General features: G+C 41.9%; 1 pseudogene; it reads left to right on the top strand.

Moving 5' to 3' along the window:
- Positions 1–225: 225 nt before the first annotated feature.
- Positions 226–18,015, top strand: part of LOC117509044 — a 50,653-nt pseudogene continuing 32,863 nt past the window's right edge.

Genomic DNA, 18,015 nt, shown 5'->3' with positions numbered 1-18,015 from the left:
TTTGTCAACACACAATGCCAATTTTGTTGACTCTGCTCACTTTACACATTTTGCATCCAGACAGATCAAACTCCACGCCATTATCAGGCCAATGCAGGTTTCTTATCTTGCAATTTCAATGTACATGTTTATGATACCTTAATGATTCAGGAAACATTTATTACTCTGTTTTAGCTGACACTTTTGTCTGATGAAAACCCACTGCACATTCAGTCAGATACCAACATGAGTAACTTTCAGCAGATTCTCAAGGAAATTGGATCATTTGGTTTATTTCAGAAATACTTACTCTTTGCATTGGGCATCATCAATGTATTTTCAGCATTTGACATTTTTAGTCAGGTATTTACAGGTTTGTTTTTTCTACACCACTGTAACACTGACTGGATCTTGGACCATGACCCCAACTTAACCTCTGATAGACAAAACAATCTCACACTGCCAGTGGATGAAGATAGAAGGTTTGAAAGCTGTAAAATGTTCACACCTGTGAATTTGAGTTTGGAAACCATTGAAGCCTTTGTGATTACAACAGAACAGAACCTACAACAGAATGTATAAATGGATGGAATTATGAGACACCCCCAGGTGCCTCCAGCATTGTGACAGAGGAAAGGAAATACATAAGCCAAATTATTAAAAGTGTTTCTGGATCCTTATGGAAACCATGCTCTTGTCTGCTCTCACTTCTTCCTCTGATCTTCTCTTTTCATAACCCTTCATTTTTCAGTTTGAGCTCGTGTGTGACAGGAGTAGTTTGATTGAGACATCACAATCTGTCTACATGGCAGGTATTGTTGGATCATTGGTGTCTGGAGCAATTTCTGACAGGTATGGACATATACAGTGAGGAAAATAAGTATTTGAACACCCTGCGATTTTGCAAGTTCTCCCACTTAGAAATCATGGAGGGGTCTGAAATTTTCATCTTAGGTGCATGTCCACTGTGAGAGACATAATCTAAAAAAAAAAAAAAAAATCCGGAAATCACAATGTATGATTTTTTAATAATTTATTTGTATGTTACTGCTGCAAATAAGTATTTGATCCCCTACCAACCAGCAAGAATTCTGACTCACACAGACCTGTTAACTTTTCTTTAAGAAGCCCTCTTATTCTGCACTCTTTACCTGTATTAATTGCACCTGTTTGAACTTGTTACCTGTATAAAAGACACCTGTTCACACATTCAATCAATCACACTTCAACCTGTCCACCATAGCCAAGACCAAAGAGCTGTCTAAGGACACCAGGGACAAAACTGTAGACCTGCACAAGGCTGGGATGGACTACAGGACAACAGGCAAGCAGCTTGGTAGAAGACAACAACTGTTATGATTATTTATTAGAAAGTGGAAGAAACGCAAGATGACTGTCAATCTCCCTCGGTCTGGGATTACATACAAGCTCTCACTTTGTGGGGTAAGGATGATTCTGAGAAAGCTCAGAACTACACAGGTGAACCTGGTCAATGACCTGAAGAGAGCTGGGGCCACAGTCACAAAGATTACATTAGTAACACATGATGCTATCATGGTTTAAAATCCTGCAAGGCAGCAAGGTCCCCCTGCTCAAGCCAGCACATGTCCAGGCCCGAACAACCCCAAGAAATCCATCCCAACATCATACTCTGGGGGTGCTTTTCTGCAAAGGGGACAGGACGACTGCACCGTATTGAAGGGAGGATGGATGGGGTCATGTATTGTGAGATTTTGGCAAACAATCTCCTTCCGTCAGTAAGAGCATTGAAGATGGGTCATGGCTGGGTCTTCCAGCATGACAATGACCCCAAACACACAGCCAGGGCAACTAAGGAAGGGCTCAGTAAGAAGTATTTCAAGGTCTTGGAGTGGCCTGGCCAGTCTCCAGACCTGAACTTAATAGAAAATCTTTGGAGGGAGCTGAAACTCCAAAAGTGAAAGATTTGGAGAAGATCTGTATGGAACAGTGGACCAAAATCCCTGCTGCAGTCTGTGCAAACCTGGTGAAAAACTACAGTAAACGTATGACCGCTGTAATTGCAAACAAAGGCTACTGTACCAAATATTAACATTGATTTTCGCAGGTGTTCAAATACTTATTTGCAGCAACATACAAATAAATTATTAAAAAGTCATACATTGTGCTTTCCAGATTTTTTTTTTTAAGATTATGTCTCTCACAGTGGACATGCACCTAAGATGAAAATTTCAGACCCCTCCATAATTTCTAAGTGGGAGAACTTGCAAAACTGTAGGGTGTTCAAATACTTATTTTCCTCACTGTATTTACCCACTTTGCCAACATGAACTACACTCCTGGGCATCAATGTGATATATAATGTAAAAGCTTTGAAGAAAGTCAGTGTATCATACAGAAGTGCTACATGACTGCAAATTGTTGTATGGCTGGGGGGCCTGGCTGCCTTTTTGTTTCTGTCTTTTGTTTTTCCTTCCAGGTGGCTTGCATTTGGGACTGAGTGGCTGTGTTGCTGAGGTTATCAGGACCTCACCCTGATCACCTGCGGCTCGTCAGGACTCACAGCTGTGGTGCATCTATATGGATTGGAACATGGTGGCATTTAAGACTGGAGTATACGGTGTGTATTTGCCAGAGACTTGACCTTGTGACCAGACGGGTGAGATCGTCGTCTCGGGAGCCATCTCATCATCAGTGGATGCAGAGAACGTCCAGGGTTTGATGCACGGTCTGTGAAAGAGGAGGGGGTGAGGTCTCACGCTCGTCAGCACACTTCCTGAGGTACGTTAGATTTTGTGACTAACGTTTATACAGTCAGTAAATGTGGTGTCCCTCACACCTTATTATATTGGGCTGTACGTTAGTCATGTATCGGCTTCCACTGCAGTGGAGTTTTGTGAACTGGATGTTCTATGCCTGCAGGTTGGGAAGCTGATTAGTAATTAAGCCAGGAAGTGTTTGCTGTTTATGTACACCTTTGAGTGGTCTCTCTGTGTGTAGAGTGTGGACTCACATAATGGTTCCTTCTTTCACAGACTCGGTTTGTTGCGGCCACCTGGGGGGTGTCGGCGGGGTCCTTGGGTCCGAACGGCTTCTGGCTCCGGACCGTTAGCGCTGCTGGGAGCGCACCGTATCACCACCACGCCAGACCGCACATTCTTTTGTTGTTTTGTATCACATCACTGTTATGTATTAAATTCAGTTATCCTTTGTACCGTGCTCTGCTTATTTCATACTGGGTCCTTCAAACGCTGGTCGGTTCTCCGAGCTGCGTCCGACACATAACACAAATATCTTGAAGACAACCATAAAGTTGGCAGGTGTTTGAAATTCATGATACTTGAAAAGTTGTTTTTTATAAAGTACAGAAAACAAAGCAGGCTAATAATATAACAAGTGAAGGTGATGGTCTCTGGGTTAGACAGCTGGGCTTGTGACCCTTGTGACTGTCGGCTCCTTGGTCCTTCAATTTCAATTTCTTACGTCTGCCAAGGACATAATGAAAACATCGACGTTTATTTGTCTGGCTGTCTGTTAGCAGTATTACGTCAAAACTACTGCACAGATTTTGATGAAATTTTCACCACAGATAGATATTAGAGCATGGAAGACTCCATTAAATGTTAGAGGTGATCCGAATCTAGATTCTCGATCAAGTTTCACTTTATATAGGCTTTGAAGGATTACGTCAAAACTACTTTGTCCCCAATTTGGGTACAATTACTTTACTTACGTCCCACTGCAACCATTTGCACCAATTCCCAGATTTCTAACCCATTCAGTCATATATTGGAGAACTTGTCAGGGCTTTCCACTAAGTCCTTTGCTTTTTGACTTGGCAATTGAACCTCTTGGCATTGTGTTATGGACCTGTGATGCAATATCAGGAATCTGAAGAGGTGGTGTGGAACATGCTCTTCCTCTCTCAACCGACTGACACACTGCTGGAAAATGTTCAGGCTATAAATTAAACAAATAAAAGTGAATTTTTCCACATTAACACTTTTGTGCAGTGGACTTCAGCAATTGGCTTTTTAAAATGGAGAATTCTCAATTTTCCTAGGTGAGAGTTATAGATACAAGGCGGTATAAAGATTTCTATGAAGAAAACTTTGCCTTTCTGTTGAACCAGACCAAGCAGCCCTTATCCCGGTGGTCACTGCTCTCCATATCACTCATAGGCTGCATTAATTCCATCACTTTGCCTACATTTCTGTACCTTTTTCAAACCATTCTTGTTTTTTATTCCTGGATCATTTTTGTGCAGCTGGACTCCATCGTCTCATCTGTGGCAGAGAAACTGCCTACGCTTAAGTAAGACACACCTTCAAAAAACTAAGGCTGCTAGCGGCCTTGCTCTCCCAAATTTCTGTCTTTATTATTGGGCAGCAAATTTATGCTGTCTTGCATTCTGGTCATTTTGTTACAATAGGCCTGACAGCCCTGACTGGGTGGTGATGGAGTCACGCCGTAAGGAATCATCCCCCGTGGCCTTTTTGGGATCCTCGCTCCCACTTCCACTGCTTAAAACCACTGCAAATCCAGTTGTGGAACACTCACTAAAAATCTGGGCACAATTTCAGAAATGTTCCAATCTTCCTCGTTTTTCTCTTTACAGTCCTGTCGTGTGTTAACTACCTTGTCAAACCCTCATCTCAGGACTCTGTTTTTAAAGAATGGCAGAAAAAGGGCATAGTACACTTCAAGGACATGTTTTTTAATAACACGCTAGCATCATTTCAACAACTAAGTGACACATTTGGCATTCCCCAGTCAACTTTATTTAGGTATCTTCAAGTACGGTATTTTATCACTTCTCATTTTTCTAGCTTATCCATCTCAACAGACATAAATATTGTTGACACTCTTCTTTCTTTAAACCCGAACAAAAAACATCTTATTTCATCCATGTACAGTGAACTATTGGATTTTTTTTTTAGAACTTAAATTTTTTATTGAATGTTTTCATAACAACACAGCATATTACACAGTCATACGTTAGTAATATACTCAACAAAAATATAAACGCAACACTTTTGGTTTTGCTCCCATTTTGTATGAGATGAACTCAAAGATCTAAAACTTTTTCCACATACACAATATCACCATTTCCCTCAAATATTGTTCACAAACCAGTCTAAATCTGTGATAGTGAGCACTTCTCCTTTGCCGAGATAATCCATCCCACCTCACAGGTGTGCCATATCAAGATGCTGATTAGACACCATGATTAGTGCACAGGTGTGCCTTAGACTGTCCACAATAAAAGGCCACTCTGAAAGGTGCAGTTTTGTTTTATTGGGGGGGGATACCAGTCAGTATCTGGTGTGACCACCATTTGCCTCATGCAGTGCAACACATCTCCTTCGCATAGAGTTGATCAGGTTGTCAATTGTGGCCTGTGGAATGTTGGTCCACTCCTCTTCAATGGCTGTGCGAAGTTTCTGGATATTGGCAGGAACTGGTACACGCTGTCGTATACGCCGGTCCAGAGCATCCCAAACATGCTCAATGGGTGACATGTCTGGTGAGTATGCCAGCCATGCAAGAACTGGGACATTTTCAGCTTCCAAGAATTGTGTACAGATCCTTGCAACATGGGGCCGTGCATTATCCTGCTGCAACATGAGGTGATGTTCTTGGATGTATGGCACAACAATGGGCCTCAGGATCTCGTCACGGTATCTCTGTGCATTCAAAATGCCATCAATAAAATGCACCTGTGTTCTTCGTCCATAACAGACGCCTGCCCATACCATAACCCCACCGCCACCATGGGCCACTCGATCCACAACATTGACATCAGAAAACCGCTCACCCACATGACGCCACATACGCTGTCTGCCGTCTGCCCTGAACAGTGTGAACCGGGATTCATCCATGAAGAGAACACCTCTCCAACGTGCCAAACGGCAGCGAATGTGAGCATTTGCCCACTCAAGTCGGTTACGATGACGAACTGGAGTCAGGTCGAGACCCCGATGAGGATGTCGAGCATGCAGATGAGCTTCCCTGAGACGGTTTCTGACAGTTTGTGCAGAAATTCTTTGGTTATGCAAACCGATTGTTTCAGCAGCTGTCCGAGTGGCTGGTCTCAGACGATCTTGGAGGTGAACATGCTGGATGTGGAGGTCCTGGGCTGGTGTGGTTATACGTGGTCTGCGGTTGTGAGGCTGGTTGGATGTACTGCCAAATTCTCTGAAACGCCTTTGGAGACGGCTTATGGTAGAGAAATGAACATTCAATACATGAGCAACAGCTCTGGTTGACATTCCTGCTGTCAGCATGCCAACTGCACGCTCCCTCAAATCTTGCGACATCTGTGGCATTGTGCTGTGTGATAAAACTGCACCTTTCAGAGTGGCCTTTTATTGTGGACAGTCTAAGGCACACCTGTGCACTAATCATGGTGTCTAATCAGCATCTTGATATGGCACACTTGTGAGGTGGGATGGATTATTTCAGCAAAGGAGAAGTGCTCACTATCACAGATTTAGACTGGTTTGTGAACAATATTTGAGGGAAATGGTGATATTGTGTATGTGGAAAAGTTTTAGATCTTTGAGTTCATCTCATACAAAATGGGAGCAAAACCAAAAGTGTTGTGTATATGTTACCTTAGTCATAGCACTTTGTTGAAACATGCCATAAAATAAACATCACAATCAGTTTTTTACAGGAAAGTATACATGGTTTCAGCATCACAACATCCAGAGGGAAAATGAATGGGGGTACCAAGGCACTGCCAACACAACATCCAAGAAAGAGCAATTTAGGTGTACAAGATGTGGGTTTACATGAATAATGCTTCCGCATGACCCCACCGGGCAGCAAAAATAGGCTTTTAGAGTCTTAACATGTATGTTATCTTTTCCATTTGGTAAAGTTCCCTTACTTTTTGGACCCAAATATTGTAGGTGGGTGGCTCTAATTGCATCCACTTAATTGTAATACACTTCAAAGCTGCTGTAAGGAGGATGTTTAAGAGATATGATTTAGACCTGCACCTCTTCCGGAACAATGCCAAGTATCGCAGCTGTAACATCCTTTGGTATGACCGCTTCAAAAATCTGGTTTAGAGCCCTGTACACCTCATCCCAAAACTTTTTTAGTTTAGGGCATGTCCAGAAGATGTGTGTATGGTTAGGTATTGCTGTACCGCAGTTTCTCCAACACAAGCTTGGTGCATTGGGGTCCATCTTAGCAACTATATCTGGTGTCCTAAAATATCTGCTAAGAGTCTTCCATTTAAACTCCCACCATGTATTGGAATTTGTAGTTTTGTGAGCCACTGCCCATGCTTCCTCCCACATTTCATCAGAGATGGTTTTGGCCATCTCTGCCTCCCATCTTCGTTTTGTTTGAGTAGGCTTATGCTGATCCATTGACAAAAATACCCTATATAACTTTGTTATCAGTTTCTTATCCCCTTCACCTTTTTGGAATTGAGATAGGAAGTTTTCTATTGGTGTGGGGTTTAACACTCTTTCCCATTCCTTATGTGTGGTCAAAAAAGAGCGCAACTGTAGATACCTAAAGAAATCGGGTTTCTGGATTTGGAAATGCCTACGTAGTTCTTCAAATGACATAAGGTTATTTTTATCAATCAGATTATGAATAAACACCAGTCCCTGGTCAGCCCATTTTGCAAAACCTTTGTCTAGGATATTCGGTGTAAAGGATTTCATGTGTCCAATACTTGTTAGGATTGAGAGCGCTCTTGGTAACTTAAATGCAACTCGTACTTTATTCCAAATATTAAGGGTGGTTCTCGTCCACAATGACAAACCCTTCATTGAAACATCTAAAAAAGGTAAAACCATTAATGGTACAGAGCACATCGTTTGTTCAATGTCCAGCCATCGTGTATGGTTATCACTTTGAATCCATGATATCAACGGCTTTAATTGAGCTGCCCAGAAATAGTATTTTACCACAGGAGGATTGAGCCCCCCTTTTACTTTGGTTTGTTGGAGTGTTTTAAATTTTATGCGAGGGCCCTTACCTTGCCAAATAAATTTTGAGATAATTTTATCCAATTCAACAAATGTGGACTTTGAAATTAAAATTCAAATTTATTAATTTATATAGCGCCAATTCACGATAAAATTGTCTCAAGGTGCTTCACACAAAAAACAATTAAAAATTTAAAACACAATAAAAAAAACCCCGACCATAAAAGAAAGACAACCATTAAAGAATACAAGAATAAAAACACTTCATAATACTAATGATAAAACAGAGAAAACAAATGAGTCTTTAAACGTGACTTAAAAATCTCCACAGTATCCGACTGCCGAATGTGTGCTGGGAGATCGTTCCACAGAGCTGGGACACAGTAGGAGAAAGCTCTGTGACCAGCAGACTTTTTATTCACCCTGGGAACACACAGAAGTCCTGCACCTTGAGAACGCAGGGCCCGAGCTGGTGCATAAGGGCTTACCAGGTCAGCCAGATAGGGAGGTGCAAGTCCATGAACGATTTTATGAATTAATAACAGTACTTTAAAATCCGATCTTGCAGGAACAGGAAGCCAGTGCAGGGACGCCAAAACGGGTTTAATGTGGTCAAACTTTCTGCTTTGTGTTAAGAGTCTGGCAGCAGCATTTTGAACCAGTTGAAGACCCCTAATCCTGGACTGCAGTAAGACAGAAAACAGAGCATTACAATAATCCAGTCTAGAAGAGACAAATGCATGAATCAAAGTCTCAGCATCAGCCATAGACAGGATGGGACGAATCTTTGCTATATTTCGCAAATGGAAGAAAGCAGTCCTCGTAATGTGTCTAATGTGGAGATCAAAGGACAGCGTAGGATCAAAAAGTACTCCAAGGTTCCTCACTTTATTCGTATGGTGTATAACACACGGACCTAAGCTAAGTGCTAGCTGATCAAATTTATGCCGATACCTCGCTGGACCAAGAACTATAACTTCAGTCTTATCAGAATTTAAAAGTAGGAAGTTATTAGACATCCAACTTCTTACTGATGCAAGGCAATCTTCCAAAGACTTTATGTGAGTGAGATTACCAGCAGTTATTGGCATGTACAATTGAGTGTCATCAACATAACAATGAAAGGAAATCCCAAAGCGCTGCAGTATATTCCCAAGAGGTGCTACATAAAGGGAAAAAAGCAGGGGGCCTAAAACGGATCCCTGAGGAACCCCAAACTTCATGTCCCTACAATCAGAGGAGATGCCATTACACAATACGCAGTAAGAGCGACTGGACAGGTATGACGTCAACCAGGCAAGAGCAGTTCCAGTAATCCCAAAGTGATTTTCCAGCCTATTGAGTAAAATATGATGATCCACAGTATCAAATGCAGCACTAAGATCCAGCAGCACCAAGACTGTGGTGGTATCTGAGTCCATTGCTCGCAAAAGGTCATTCACTACTTTAGTAAGTGCTGTCTCTGCGGAGTGATATTTTCTAAAAGCAGACTGCAGTGGCTCAAAAAGATTATTCTCAGTGAGGTAGTCCACAAGCTATCGCGAAACCACTTTTTCCAGGATTTTAGAACAAAATGATAGATTAGATATCAGTCTATAATTCTTCAATACACTAGGGTCGAGATTGGATTTCTTAAGTAATGGTTTGATCACTACAGACTTGAAACATTTAGGAACAGATCCAGAAGTTAATGAGAGATTTATAATTTCCAGCACAGTCAGTCCAAGAATGGGCCACAGGTCCTTAAATAGTTTTGTTGGTATAGGATCAAGTAAACAAGTTGTACTTTTTGTAGACGTCATGAGCTTTGTCAGCGCACCAAGCGAGATACCATCAAAATCTGTAAATCTGGGTAACACCTCAGTGGGCGCATCCACCTCCATAGCAGTATGCAGTGGTTGGACCAAAGCCTGCTGAGATATCCTCAACCTAATATCCTCAATTTTCTTCTCAAAATAGTCCAAGAAATCCTGTGCTGAAAAGGGAGAGTGAATAACAGGTGGCTGTCCATGAATGAGAAATGCCACAGTTTCAAACAAAACCTTTGAGTTATGCTTGCTTTTATTGATCAAATCAGAATAATAGGCACACTTTAAAATCTTAGTCATTTTTGATCAGGATATGTCATTCAAAGCGCATATTAAACAAATATGTAGGACTGCTTTTTTGCATTTACGCAATATCTCTAAAATCAGAAAGGTCTTGTCTCAGAGTGATGCTGAAAAACTAATTCATGCATTTATTTCCTCTAGGCTGGACTATTGTAATTCATTATTATCAGGTTGTCCTAAAAGTTCCCTAAAAAGCCTTCAGTTAATTCAAAATGCTGCAGCTAGAGTACTGACGGGGACTAGAAGGAGAGAGCATATCTCACCCATATTGGCCTCTCTTCATTGGCTTCCTGTTAATTCTAGAACAGAATTTAAAATTCTTCTTCTTACTTATAAGGTTTTGAATAATCAGGTCCCATCTTATCTTAGGGACCTCGTAGTACCATATCACCCCAATAGAGCGCTTCGCTCTCAGACTGCAGGCTTACTTGTAGTTCCTAGGGTTTGTAAGAGTAGAATGGGAGGCAGAGCCTTCAGCTTTCAGGCTCCTCTCCTGTGGAACCAGCTCCCAATTCAGATCAGGGAGACAGACACCCTCTCTACTTTTAAGATTAGGCTTAAAACTTTCCTTTTTGCTAAAGCTTATAGTTAGGGCTGGATCAGGTGACCCTAAACCATCCCTTAGTTATGCTGCTATAGACGTAGACTGCTGGGGGGTTCCCATGATGCACTGTTTCTTTCTCTTTTTGCTCTGTATGCACCACTCTGCATTTAATCATTAGTGATCGATCTCTGCTCCCCTCCACAGCATGTCTTTTTCCTGGTTCTCTCCCTCAGCCCCAACCAGTCCCAGCAGAAGACTGCCCCTCCCTGAGCCTGGTTCTGCTGGAGGTTTCTTCCTGTTAAAAGGGAGTTTTTCCTTCCCACTGTAGCCAAGTGCTTGCTCACAGGGGGTCGTTTTGACCGTTGGGGTTTTACATAATTATTGTATGGCCTTGCCTTACAATATAAAGCGCCTTGGGGCAACTGTTTGTTGTGATTTGGCGCTATATAAAAAAAAAATTGATTGATTGATTGATTGATTGACTTTATAGCCAGTAGTGCATGCTTATAATCTAAGACAGCATCACGCCATGCAAAGTGGAACACCTCTCGTTTGGAACTACGCCATTTCCGTTCCAACCCTCTAGCCTTCTGCCTAAGGTCACGCAAATAACTGTTGAACCAAGGTGTGCCTTAGGAAGGCATGGCCTTAATAGAGGAGGCGCAGTCTTATCGAGTGTGGTTTTTAGCACTAAATTCAGGCTATCCGCAAGGCTGTCTACCGACTGAAAATTTATCAAGCTTGAAGTCAAGATTTCTGGTAGTCTCGCTTTGAGTTCAGTCAGAGTTGAAGGTTTAATACGTCACCCCAGTGATAGGCAAGGTTGTTGCTCCACTAAACGCGGCAGCGTAATTGTAAACCTAATAAGCGAGTGGTCAGAGACCGCCGATGCAAGAGGCAGGATGTCGATATTTATGACAGCAAGGCCATGTGCAAGAACCAAATCCAGAGTATTACCACTGATATGCATTGAACCATGAATGAACTGCCAAAATCCTAGTGCATCCATGATTTCTATAAATGATTTACCAAGAGGATCAGAGGGCTTATTTACATGAATGTTAAAGTCACCAATAATCAAAATATTGTCTACACTAGTTGAAAGACTAGAAATGAACGCGCCAAATTCATCTAAAAAATCAGAATATGGGCCAGGAGGCCTATAGACAGTGACAATATAACATAGCTGATTTCCAGTTTTATGACCTTGACAGTACTTAGCATCATGGGCATAACGGAGAATCACATGCTCATATGAATTATATTTATGACCCCCAACAGTTACTAAAGTAAACCTGGATTTATAAATAAAAGCAACACCCCCGCCTTTCCTCACATCACGTGAACGTGACTAAAAGTGTACTCCGGTGGGCAGGCCTCATTCAGAGGAAGGACAGCTGTGGATTTAAGCCAGGTTTCACATAATCCAAGCATATCCAGGCGATGATCCACAATTAAGTCATTAACCAGCAATGACTTCAGAGACAATGATCTGATGTTAATGAGACCCAAACTAAGGATCTCGGTGGGATCAATAGATTTTAATGAAGTCATGCGGAAGTTCTGCTCCTCAGCAGCCAGTGACGCAGCGTGTTTCAGCGGCCGGAGGAGCTCAGGTGAAACGCCGCGTCTGCGAGCCCGCAGACGACAGCACCGGCGTAAAAGCTCCACAGCCCGGCGAGAGGCAGCAGCAGGAAGCTGCGGCACAAACGGGCACAGCTTTAGCGGAGCTGGTCCGGTCATCGGAAAGGACAGTCCAGGAACAACAGGACGAATCCAGCAGCCTCTCGTGCACAGATTGTGCTCCCACGCCCAAAAATATCATCCATCCCACAGGAGGCGAGGATCAGACCCTCTGGTGAAGGCTGCCAGGTAAAACTTAAATTTCACTGATGCACTGCTCCGCTTTCCGCGCCTTCTAAAGCGCCTCCTCCGGAGAGGAGCGCAAGGAAAACGGAGCAGGTGGAGCGGGACCTCCGCGAGCACAGGTGGCAGAGCAGGGCGGGGCCCTCCCAGCCCGCAGATGACAGCAGCGGCTCATAAAGAGCATTAATGTCCAAGAGAGACTGTCGATTATACACAAGCAAGGCAGAGGTGTCCCGGCAGAACACACAGAGCAAAAACACAGCAACAAATAACAAAAAACTCGATGAGCGGTAAAGACAGGGCTGACGGCATGCCAAACACAGGCGCCATCTTGCCTCAGCCTCAATGAAGCCTGAAGCCTGAATAATACTTTGGTATTATTATTGGTAACATTTGGAACAAATACATCAATCTTGGGAGAACATTCATACAGATAGTATCTATGCGACCAAGAAAAGAGAGCGGTAACGCTGACCACCGCTCTAGATCATTTTTAATTGTGTCTAGAATTTTACTATAATTGACGTGAAACAAATCATGTAGAGAGAGGAATATTAATGCCTAAATACTTAATACCCTATTTGGGCCACCTAAAACCACTTTGTCGCTTTACGCTGAGGGCGATGCTACTGTTGATATCCATTGCTTCTGTCTTATCAACATTTATTTTATAACCAGAAAAATAGCCGTATTCATAAATCATTCCCTTCAAGTGTGGTATTGATGTTGCAGGTTCTGTCAGATATAATAGAACATCATCGGCGTAGCATGAGATTTTATGTTCCTCTGTGCCAATCAGAATTCCCTTAATGTCGTCATCGTCCCTTATGAATTGGGCCATTGGTTCAATGCTAATTGCGAATAAAAATTGCGACAGCGGGCACCCCTGCCTACATCTGCGCTCTAAATTGAAACATGATGATCTAACACCATTGACTCTGACAGCTGCCTGTGGGGACGAGTAAATTGTGTGTATCCAATTTACAAATTTAGGCTGAAATGTAAACCTCTTTAATGTCTGAATTAGATATTTCCATGACACGCGATCAAATGCTGTTTGGGCATCTAAGGAAATTATAGCTGTTGTTACTTTGTTCTCTTTCTGATGAGATATAATATTTAATACTCGCTGTAAATTATTTCCATCGTGCCTCCCAGCAATAAACCCGGTTTGATCTGGATGTATGATTTGCGTTATAATATTAAATTGTCTAGCAAGAATAGCTGTGAGAATGTGTACATCTCCGTTGAGCATAGATAATGGCCTATATGAACTGCAGTCGGTAGGGTCCTTGCTCTCTTTATCTAATACTACTATCATGGCTTCAGACCAAGATGGCGCCATTGTTTTTGTTTTAAGAGCATAGTGGTATGCATCCAGTAAAGGAGGGGTAAGAATATCCCTAAAACATTTAAAAAATTCATTTATGAAGCCATCCGGGCCGGGACATTTATTATTCTTAAGGGATATGATGACTTGTTTTATTTCCCCTTCTTGAATTGGCTCATCCAATTCTTTAGCTACTACCTCGGGTAATTCAGGGACATTTATATTGTGTAAATTGTTCGCTATACTAGCCTCGTCGGAACAAGTATCATTATCACTGTATAGACCTTTATAGAACTCAGCAAATGTCTCTGCTATCTCTCTTGGTTTTATAATAGATTTATGACCTAATTTTAGCTTTTGATCTACCTTTGAAGACTGCTGTTTTCTAAGTCTGAAGGCTAAGAGTCTACTTGCTCTATACCACTTTCATAATACTGTTGCTTTGCAAAGCGCAGGTTTCCCTCAATTTTTTTCTGATAGTAAGTCTTGAAGCTCCCTACGAGATATATATGTACTCTGGAGCTGAAATTCTACAGCTAGCCAGGCCCCTGTAGTCGGTGCGGACCAAGGTAGCTTAGCCGCCGTTAGTTCCCCCCTGGCAGATCCCGAGCAGTCGGGAAAGCAGGCTGACTGGGTGACTGTGAGGAGGAAGCGTAGCCCTAAACAGAAGCCCCGTGTACACCGCCAACCCGTTCACATCTCTAACCGTTTTTCCCCACTCGACGACACACCCGCCGAGGATCAAACTCTGGTTATTGGCGACTCTGTTTTGAGAAATGTGAAGTTAGCGACACCAGCAACCATAGTCAATTGTCTTCCGGGGGCCAGAGCAGGCGACATTGAAGGAAATTTGAAACTGCTGGCTAAGCGTAAATTTGGTAAGATTGTAATTCACGTCGGCAGTAATGACACTCGGTTACGCCAATCGGAGGTCACTAAAATTAACATTAAATCGGTGTGTAACTTTGCAAAAACAATGTCGGACTCTGTAGTTTTCTCTGGGCCCCTCCCCAATCGGACCGGGAGTGACATGTTCAGCCGCATGTTCTCCTTGAATTGCTGGCTGTGTGAGTGGTGTCCAAAAAATGAGGTGGGCTTCATAGATAATTGGCAAAGCTTCTGGGGAAAACCTGGTCTTGTTAGGAGAGACGGCATCCATCCCACTTTGGATGGAGCAGCTCTCATTTCTAGAAATCTGGCCAATTTTCTTAAATCCTCCAAACTGTGACTATCCAGGGTTGGGACCAGGAAGCAGAGTTGTAGTCTTACACACCTCTCTGCAGCTTCTCTCCCCCTGCCATCCCCTCATTACCCCATCCCCGTAGAGACGGTGCCTGCTCCCAGACCACCAATAACCAGCAAAAATCTATTTAAGCATAAAAATTCAAAAAGAAAAAATAATATAGCACCTTCGACTGCACCACAGACTAAAACAGTTAAATGTGGTCTATTAAACATTAGGTCTCTCTCTTCTAAGTCCCTGTTGGTAAATGATATAATAATTGATCAACATATTGATTTATTCTGCCTAACAGAAACCTGGTTACAGCAGGATGAATATGTTAGTTTAAATGAGTCAACACCCCCGAGTCACACTAACTGTCAGAATGCTCGTAGCACGGGCCGGGGCGGAGGATTAGCAGCAGTCTTCCATTCCAGCTTATTAATTAATCAAAAACCCAGACAGAGCTTTAATTCATTTGAAAGCTTGTCTCTTAATCTTGTCCATCCAAATTGGAAGTCCCAAAAACCAGTTTTATTTGTTATTATCTATCGTCCACCTGGTCGTTACTGTGAGTTTCTCTGTGAATTTTCAGACCTTTTGTCTGACTTAGTGCTTAGCTCAGATAAGATAATTATAGTGGGCGATTTTAACATCCACACAGATGCTGAGAATGACAGCCTCAACACTGCATTTAATCTATTATTAGACTCTATTGGCTTTGCTCAAAAAGTAAATGAGTCCACCCACCACTTTAATCATATCTTAGATCTTGTTCTGACTTATGGTATGGAAATAGAAGACTTAACAGTATTCCCTGAAAACTCCCTTCTGTCTGATCATTTCTTAATAACATTTACATTTACTCTGATGGACTACCCAGCAGTGGGGAATAAGTTTCATTACACTAGAAGTCTTTCAGAAAGCGCTGTAACTAGGTTTAAGGATATGATTCCTTCTTTATGTTCTCTAATGCCATATACCAACACAGTGCAGAGTAGCTACCTAAACTCTGTAAGGGAGATAGAGTATCTCGTCAATAGTTTTACATCCTCATTAAAGACAACTTTGGATGCTGTAGCTCCTCTGAAAAAGAGAGCTTTAAATCAGAAGTGTCTGACTCCGTGGTATAACTCACAAACCCGTAGCTTAAAGCAGATAACCCGTAAGTTGGAGAGGAAATGGCATCTCACTAATTTAGAAGATCTTCACTTAGCCTGGAAAAAGAGTCTGTTGCTCTATAAAAAAGCCCTCCGTAAAGCTAGGACATCTTTCTACTCATCACTAATTGAAGAAAATAAGAACAACCCCAGGTTTCTTTTCAGCACTGTAGCCAGGCTGACAAAGAGTCAGAGCTCTATTGAGCTGAATATTCCATTAACTTTAACTAGTAATGACTTCATGACTTTCTTTGCTACCAAAATTTTAACTATTAGAGAAAAAATTACTCATAACCATCCCAAAGACGTATCGTTATCTTTGGCTGCTTTCAGTGATGCCGGTATTTGGTTAGACTCTTTCTCTCCGATTGTTCTGTCTGAGTTATTTTCATTAGTTACTTCATCCAAACCATCAACATGTTTATTAGACCCCATTCCTACCGGGCTGCTCAAGGAAGCCCTACCATTATTTAATGCTTCGATCTTAAATATGATCAATCTATCTTTGTTAGTTGGCTATGTACCACAGGCTTTTAAGGTGGCAGTAATTAAACCATTACTTAAAAAGCCATCACTTGACCCAGCTATCTTAGCTAATTATAGGCCAATCTCCAACCTTCCTTTTCTCTCAAAAATTCTTGAAAGGGTAGTTGTAAAACAGCTAACTGATCATCTGCAGAGGAATGGTCTATTTGAAGAGTTTCAGTCAGGTTTTAGAATTCATCATAGTACAGAAACAGCATTAGTGAAGGTTACAAATGATCTTCTTATGGCCTCGGACAGTGGACTCATCTCTGTGCTTGTTCTGTTAGACCTCAGTGCTGCTTTTGATACTGTTGACCATAAAATTTTATTACAGAGATTAGAGCATGCCATAGGTATTAAAGGCACTGCGCTGCGGTGGTTTGAATCATATTTGTCTAATAGATTACAATTTGTTCATGTAAATGGGGAATCTTCTTCACAGACTAAAGTTAATTATGGAGTTCCACAAGGTTCTGTGCTAGGACCAATTTTATTCACTTTATACATGCTTCCCTTAGGCAGTATTATTAGACGGTATTGCTTAAATTTTCATTGTTACGCAGATGATACCCAGCTTTATCTATCCATGAAGCCAGAGGACACACACCAATTAGCTAAACTGCAGGATTGTCTTACAGACATAAAGACATGGATGACCTCTAATTTCCTGCTTTTAAACTCAGATAATCTGAAGTTATTGTACTTGGTCCCACAAATCTTAGAAACATGGTGTCTAACCAGATCCTTACTCTGGATGGCATTACCCTGACCTCTAGTAATACTGTGAGAAATCTTGGAGTCATTTTTGATCAGGATATGTCATTCAAAGCGCATATTAAACAAATATGTAGGACTGCTTTTTTGCATTTACGCAATATCTCTAAAATCAGAAAGGTCTTGTCTCTGAGTGATGCTGAAAAACTAATTCATGCATTTATTTCCTCTAGGCTGGACTATTGTAATTCATTATTATCAGGTTGTCCTAAAAGTTCCCTAAAAAGCCTTCAGTTAATTCAAAATGCTGCAGCTAGAGTACTGACGGGGACTAGAAGGAGAGAGCATATCTCACCCATATTGGCCTCTCTTCATTGGCTTCCTGTTAATTCTAGAATAGAATTTAAAATTCTTCTTCTTACTTATAAGGTTTTGAATAATCAGGTCCCATCTTATCTTAGGGACCTCGTAGTACCATATCACCCCAATAGAGCGCTTCGCTCTCAGACTGCAGGCTTACTTGTAGTTCCTAGGGTTTGTAAGAGTAGAATGGGAGGCAGAGCCTTCAGCTTTCAGGCTCCTCTCCTGTGGAACCAGCTCCCAATTCAGATCAGGGAGACAGACACCCTC

This window comes from Thalassophryne amazonica, chromosome 1 (assembly GCF_902500255.1).
Source record: "Thalassophryne amazonica chromosome 1, fThaAma1.1, whole genome shotgun sequence".
Classification (NCBI taxonomy): Eukaryota; Metazoa; Chordata; class Actinopteri; order Batrachoidiformes; family Batrachoididae; genus Thalassophryne; species Thalassophryne amazonica.
This window is presented reverse-complemented; position numbering and strand designations above follow the sequence as displayed.